This window comes from Rutilus rutilus, assembly GCF_951802725.1.
Source record: "Rutilus rutilus genome assembly, chromosome: 3".
Classification (NCBI taxonomy): domain Eukaryota; kingdom Metazoa; phylum Chordata; class Actinopteri; order Cypriniformes; family Leuciscidae; genus Rutilus; species Rutilus rutilus.
The window spans coordinates 47,633,142-47,641,318 of record NC_140211.1 but is presented as its reverse complement, the minus strand read 5'-3'; positions in this window follow the sequence as shown (position 1 = coordinate 47,641,318).

The window sequence follows — 8,177 nt, the reverse complement described above, 5'->3', positions numbered from 1 at the left end:
TGTACGCCTTTCCCCCGATCGCTCTGCTCCCAGGGGTTCTAGAGAGGGTCCGGAGGTACGGGATCAGCTTGCTACTAGTAGCCCTGTACTGGCCGGCCAGAGTATGGTTTTCAGACATCATAACCCTTCTAGCAGGCCCTCCGTGGCAAATACCGATCAGGAGGGACCTTCTTTCTCAGGCCGAGGGCACAATATTTCACCCTCGGCCGGAGCTATGGAAACCATCTCATGAATGTTGGTCTCTCAACTGAGGTTGTTGAGACCATCCTAAACTCTAGAGCCCCCTCCACGAGGAAACTGTATGCATTAAAATGGAATGTATTCAACTTATGGTGCAGAGAACATCAGTTGGACCCAGTTAACTGCCCAGTGGCTTCAGTGCTGGAGTTCCTCCAGAGTCGCTTCTCTGACGGGCTCTCCCCGTCCACGCTTAACCCCCTGAGGTCGGCGGTATCGCCGGCGATACCAGCTCGCTTTTTTTTTATCAGTGTAAAAGAAACTCAGAAATACTCTGTTGACTTTGATTTTCCATAGGAGTTTCATACATCAATCGATTCTGTTAAATGTGTATTATTTTTGTGTATACTCACAATAAAAACAAAGTGTGGTGCTTTTCGCCAAATTAAGAAAAATAAACACGAAGCTAGGTTCTGCCTTCTCTCTGTCCGTGTAGTCCATTCTGAAACGCGTCCGAAAATGAATCATAACTCAGCGAATACTTCTCACACAGGCATGTGAGTTATGTCTTTATGAAGCTTGAAATCTCTTCTTTTAAATGAAGTAATTTATATAAAACACAAATGTTTTCAACTCATGTAATCCGCTTGAAAGCAAGGAGAGGTACCGTTTTTCCTTCTCCCTTCATTATCTCTAAATGAGCTGCGGCCGCCCCGCCCCCGGCGCGATTCACATGTAAATAGTTTAGGTGATCTAGTATGCATCGCATACGCCCCCCGATCAATGCCATAAAAACACCGTTTCTTCATCAGACTCACTGATAGTTCATCGCGTTTTGAGTATGGCACGCTTCTCCGGTAATAAAGACGCCCTTCAGATGATTCTGGACAGCGCCGGGTTGTTTCCTCAGAGGAAGATTGTAACAGACGACGAACGGCAGCATATTGAAGAGCGAATTCCGCCGAGGACACAATTTCGGAGTAAGTTTTACTTTAAAGTCTTTTGTCTTTTATTTTTCGTGTTCGCATTTATGAGGAAAAAAACAATATTACGTGACAGTTCTCCATTATGGACGCGAGCGCTCTAAGCACTAAAAGACTTTCAAACATTCACAGAGACCTCAAAACAGAAAGTACAAATCCTTTCTTTAAAACGAATTTCGTTTTGTATCAATTGTATCAATACTGCCACATCAAATAAGCTTTTGTTTAGCAATTTCTATATATAAAATAGCCTACTATTTTTGTCAAAAATAAAGTCATCAACTAAGATGTTAGCTGTTCCAATGTTGGCTATATTCAAAGTAATGAATACATAGATAAAATGTAGGCCTATAATCTTTTTTTTTTACAAAGAAAGAGTACACTTGAAATATTGTTGAAATTGTAATTATTGTTGTTGTAACCTTTTTAACTTTGAAATATGTATGATAAAATGTATACTTTAGTTTTTACAAAGAAAGATTACACTTGAATTGTTGTTGTAATTGTAACCTTTTTAATAAAAAAATATATTTACAAGGTAGATGTAAACAAACTATTAAAAGGTAAATATAAGCCTTTTCTTTAAATATTTTTTATTGTGTTTTATTAGTGACAAATTTGGGGAGAGGATAAATATTCCAAAACTGAAAATACAGTATGAGAATTAACTGCACAATTACTAGACATGTTTTCCTTGGCTATTATAGGCCAAATTGCAAGCACAATATGTGGAAAAATAAAAAAGAATTGAGATGCTTCCAACTGTTGCTCTTGCATTCTTGTGGCTCAGTGACTCACCTGAATGAATGGCTAATTAAGTATGCAGGCCCCATTGTCTCCTGAGGTGTGAACCACTACATATGCATTATCTGTGACGCCCACTCCGCATATGGCCTTTCCAAACAGAAAGTGCTTTGCAAAATTCAAATCAATGTATTGTGTTATGTGAATGATTAGGCAGGGTGATTTTCACATCATTTTGAAGAAAAAACACTAGGCAATGACATCTATTAGACAAAAGTCTTATTGGCACATATTTAGTATGTGTTTTATGGCCTTATTTCAGAAACTTTAGTTTTTAGTTTTTTCAATAACCACGCATAAACATTATTCTCTCAAAAATGCAGACATGTACATTCTTGTTGCTCACATATTATGGTAGCCCTGTTTGTGCTAAATAGTGTGTAATTTTTTTTTGCCATTAATATGTTTATAAGCAACTGAAAAAAGCACAAATGTCAGGGCATGTCAGAACATCTCAAGGACCCCAAAAACACCTCAGACCCCAGAGGGTTAAGGTCTATGTGGCGGCCATAGCTGCCTTCCACGTGCCTTTAGGGGTGGGCACCCTGGGGAGACACCCACTTATAATACGTTTCCTTCGTGGAGCAAGGAGGATGAGGCCTGTCGTCCAGCCCAGGGTCCCCACGTGGGACCTGGCTGTGGTTCTTGAGGGGTTATCCCTGGCACCCTTCGAACCATTGGACACGGTCTCTGAGAAATTTCTATCTTTAAAAGTAGCTTTCCTGCTCGCTATTACTTCCCTGAAAAGAGTCGGCGATTTGCAGGCGCTATCCGTTGCTCCCTCTTGCCTCGAGTTCGCTCCCGGCAGAGTAAGAGTCATTCTCCACCCTAGACCTGGCTATGTGCCTAAGGTGCCTACAAATGTGGCACGGTCTGTAATTCTTCAGTCATTTCATCCTCCACCGCATGTGTCCAATGAGCAAGCAAAGATATATCTTTTATGCCCAGTCCGAGCCCTTGAGGCCTATGTTCAGAGAACCTTGGGCTGGAGGAAGTTGGATCAGTTACTTGTGTGTTTTGGGTCACTTAAGAAGGGTTCCACCTGCCTCTAAGCAAACTATCAGCAGATGGATAGTAGAAGCTATTTCTTCGGCTTACGAGGCGCGCAGCTTGCCTTCTAATAAGAGCCCACTCAACCAGAGGAGTGGCTTCCTCTAAAGCTTTGTTAGCAGGTGTTTCCCTTCAAGAGGTCTGTGATGCCGCAGGCTGGGCCTCCCCACACACCTTCATAAGACATTACAGTCTAGATCTGCCCTCTACACCGGGCTCACAAGTGCTCTCATCTTGAGTGTGCCAGATTGCTTCACACCAGGGCGTATATCTTTCAGTGTGGCACAGTGGGCATTTTGTTCGATTCTCGATTCTCGACGCAGCGCGAGTTCCCTCGAAAGGGAACGTCTTGGGTTACGACTGTAACCCTTGTTCCCTGAGAAGGGAACGAGATGCTGCGTCCCTCGGCCACACTTCGCGCGCTCCTGACAACGACTTGCTTCGACCAATCAGAAGCTGACGCTGTTATGTGCCGGCGTCCTTTTATAGCTTCCGCATCACCGTCACATGCGACGTCACGAGTGACGTCATGACGTAACACCAATCAAGATTGGACTAGTTCTATACAGACTTCAGACGCGTCACACTGAAGGCATTCCCCAATGTGTCGATCCTCAACGCAGCGTCTTGTTCCCTTCTCAGGGAAAAAGGGTTACAGTCGTAACCCGAGACGTTTCTGTTTATTTGGTAGTTACAGGACATATTTACATCACATTTAGAAAGAATGATAATTTCTACAAATATGCCACCAAAAATACAACCTGATGAGCTTTAGCACTCTCTCCCAGTAGGGAGTCAGTTATATTTTCAGTCAGAGAACAGAGGAAGCTTCCGAAAGAAAAAGTAGCTTTATTTTATGATAGTCCGGTATAAAGAGACGTCTCGTATATAAGAGAATGTATACGTCTCGTAGGTTACTGACAGATAAAATAAAAACATGATTGTGATAGCCTTTATGATTTGACTGATTTCTTCAAGCGTTCATATTTACCGTTTACTATGGTAATGGTTAGCGTGCATAGTCTTTTGCATTGCATATAAATATTTCTACCTTATACGGTGATCAGAATCCATATTGGATCACAAACAGAAGGCATTCAAACATGAAAGTGAGTTTTGAGGTAAATGATTTTAAAAGTCTTTAATGCTGATGTTAGCTGGTATATGGAATCATCCGGCGCTGCCGTCTCCCGGCTCAGGTAAACTCTGCCTCTGTTTGTAACCACTCCACTAGCCCAAACTGGCCCACTTTGAACCAAGGTAGTTGGCGGGCCAGAAAACCCTGGCCATTGGCCCCGAGGAAGCCCCGACGAGGCCCGATCAAGCCCCGGAAGTGACAGTGGAAACCCGACTGGCCCTGGCATGCACTAGCACACTAGCACATGCCCCGCTTTTGGCCCGACAGTGGAAACGCGGCTAATGTTATTGCAATACCAATATCATGTGTCATTCACTGGTGAGAAAACTTTATAGTACAGTTAATAACACTACAATACCAAACATAAACACATTCTTAAAAACAGAATTAGATGCAGCAAGTTTTCGGTTTGTTTAGCTAGCAAAACTTGTCAGTGTGTAATATTTCTTGCATGACAGGGTTTCCACAGTGAGAGTCTGCTTGGCTCCGATGAAGATATATAGATCGTAGATTCTTTGCCAGTGCCACTTGTTGTCGGTTCAGAAGGAAAGTTAGGTTGTTGCTGCTTGCCTGCCATTCTTGCTCTGTCTGCACAGCGTACGTGAACACGCTGATGACTTATTATGTCTGCGTGAGCAGCCTGCGCAGTGGTATGCAAACACACGTTGACAGACAGGGAACACATGCTATAGGACCGTTCGGACCGTAGGCAACGATTGAATGAACATTGTATGAATATACGCCTTCCACTGATGACATATATTTATAAAAATACATTTAGACCGCTTAACAGAGTGATTGCTATCAGGATATGAGGAGATTTTCAACCAACATAAAAAAAATTCTGCAGAGAATCACCTACGGGGATCAAACAACCTCTGGCGTTAACCCATGGTTTTCCTAGTGCAAGTCACGGTGTCACATCCTTTTGACCATTAGTCTTGGGTTAGCTGCCTAACATTGACAACATTCTTCCTTTAGCTAGGTTCATTTCTTACAAGCTTGCATGGCCATGAAGTACTTAGCTGGGTCTTAGCTGTTTTAGGGCTGAATGTCATCCCAAATGGCAGATCTTTAGGGTCCTTAGTGTTGACTTGGAATTTTACTCTTTTTTTTTTTTTTTTTTACAGTCTGAAGGAGTCATTGCAGTCTGATTAGATCCTACACGAGTTTGAAATTGTGGCCATAAAAAAAAGATAAATAATGGGTATGTGAAGCTGCCAAAGCTGTTGCCTTTGTGAAGGTATGATGATGACCCAACATTTAATATAATTTATTAAAGCTTGAGGTGGCACAATTTAATCACATTGTTTTTCTGATGGAATGTTTAAAATCGTACACAAATTTGCCATTTTTAACATTTATTCACAGTCGTAAACGGGAAAATAACAGTGTTAATGTTAATTAATATTAAAAATAAATAAATAAATACATTTTCAGCTAAAGCAGCTCTATACAGAAGACAATAATGTAATTATTCGGATCAATTCAGTTGTTGATTCAGTTCAGTTCAATAGTGTCAATGTTGCAAAGTTTATCAGTAATGAAACTAATTAAATTTGATCTGTGAAACGCTCAATTCAGTTAAAATTTTGTTATCGTCCAATAGCGCCTAACTATTAGCCTAACTAGATAATATAATTCAAAATGTATTGTCTTTTAAACCCTTTTAAATGTAAAACCGGTCTGTTAATAAACACCTGTTTTATTAAATGACCTAGTAGCATTTGTGCATGTTTTGAATAATTAATAGTACATAAAAATGTAATTTAAATTATAACCAATTTTTTTTTTTTTTATTTAATAACAAATAAAATCATCATAATGAAATCATTGTCAGAGAAAATATTGACATGTCTAACAGAATACAGTTGTGTAATGGAAGCTAGTAATTGTGACTTTTTATCTTGCAATTCCGCAGAATTGTGAGTATATATCTTGCAATTCGGACTTTATAACTTTCAGTTGTGGGTTTATGTCTCACAATTCTGATAGAAAAAAAGTCAGAATTACCAGTTCTAAACTGGCAATTCATACTTTATAACCTAACAATTAGAACTTTTTTTCTCAGAATTGTGAGATAAAAAATTGCAATTACCTTTTTGCTTTTTTTTTGGCAGAAACAAGCTTCCTAGGTTAGTAGATGGTTAGCATGTTATCTCTGACGGTTCAGGAGCGATGGACACACAAACATGACCGTTTAGAATGCCAAGACACATCCATCTTTCATATGCTGACATTAACACATTACCACCGAAGAAGCTCAGGGTTTTTTATGAGCTCTGTTGTGTGACTTTTCTCACGCTGGTTCAGATCCGTCCTGACCGCCGGCAGGAACCCCAATAGATTTATGACTGCTCCATTCGGCTTCACGTACAGATGGAGAAACTCATCGCGACCGCTTCAACTCCGCTCACAGGCCAGCCATTCATCAAAACTGGCGTGCGGAAAATACGTTTTATGAGGATGGAGCATATCAGTATTGGTTATTTTAATTGTGGCATTGCACCAGTAGAAGGCAACAGTCTTTTTATTGGTGGGTATTGTGTTTGCACATAGCTCTGTAGGCCTACATGGACCTACATATATATAGCCTATACAAAATAATTATACTATATTTGTAACAGTTTCATTGTGTCTTGTGTTTATTTCATTCCAGAGTGTTTGTTTCATTGGCTCCAGTTCATTCTTGATCACCTGCTGGTTAGTCTCCTTGGCTGTAGATCCCTGTGCATTTATACCTCCTGTCTCTCTCAGTTCATTGTCGGTTCTTGTCAATGTAAATGTGTTCTTCCCCTGCGTTAATCCTGTTTCTGAGTATATATTTGATATTAAAACCTTTCACTTTCCTTTAAGTATTCCTCGTCGTGAGAGTTTCTATTTATTACGTTGCAATATTTTAGTAACCTTTATATTATTTTAACATCATAATTGATTATTGAGGTTAAGGCAATATGATTTAATGTTATATGTTAACAGTAGGCTATATAGCCCTACCAGTCAAAAGTTTGGAATAATTAGGCCTACGATTTTTTAATACTTTTAAAGTATTTTATGTTCATCAAGGCTATATTTATTTGATTAAAAAAACCCAGATTTCTTCCTGTCATGCAAGCTGAATTTTCAGCATCATTACTCCAGTCTTCAGTGTCACACGATCTTTAAGAAATCTTTAAAATGTCTTATTATAAATGTTGAAAACAGTTGTGCTGCTTGATATTTTCGTGTAAACTGTGATACATTTTTTATATATTGTTTTAAAAATATTACTTATTTTATGTATTTTAAAATATATAAAAATAGAAAATGATTAAATTAAATTGTAATAATATTTCACAATACTACAGTTTTTTACTGTATTTCTGATCAAATAAATGCAGCCTTGGTGAACAGAAGCCACTTTTTATAAGAAGGTTTTTACAGAAAAAAAGGCAGCTGCTGTGGTTACCAGAATAATTCTGTAAAAATACATAAAAAATGTTTGTACATATTTTCAGAACAACCTGCAAATTTTATCATATTAAAGATGTAATCATATGTAAGCATTAAAAAAAAGTTTTTAATTTTTATTTATTTATTACAGTGTTAAATGCAACAGCCCTTTTCTGCTGCATTAGCAGTGCCATAGTTACTAAAATCTGTTTTGTACCTTTAACATGTACTGAAATCCTCCAAAATAACACTGGCGTCAAAGAGAAATACATGAAGAATTAAATTATTAAAGGTAGCTTTTCCACAAGATGCAGGAAATACTAATAGAAACACAAGTGCACAAATTGTTATAAACATAATTATTAAAATTAAAAACCAAATGTGAAGTTTCACACAGGGAACTCTGGGAATGTAAGGAACTTGTCACTATAAATCATAAGATGATTTGTCCTTTTTTACTTCAATTCACGAGTTCACATGTTAATGAAATCTGATGTAATATTATAATGCGTATTTGGCTTGCTGTCCGGGGGGAGGGCTCCGAGCTCGGAATTCGGCCCGACCCCAGAGTACTCCCCCCCCTATGAATGTAT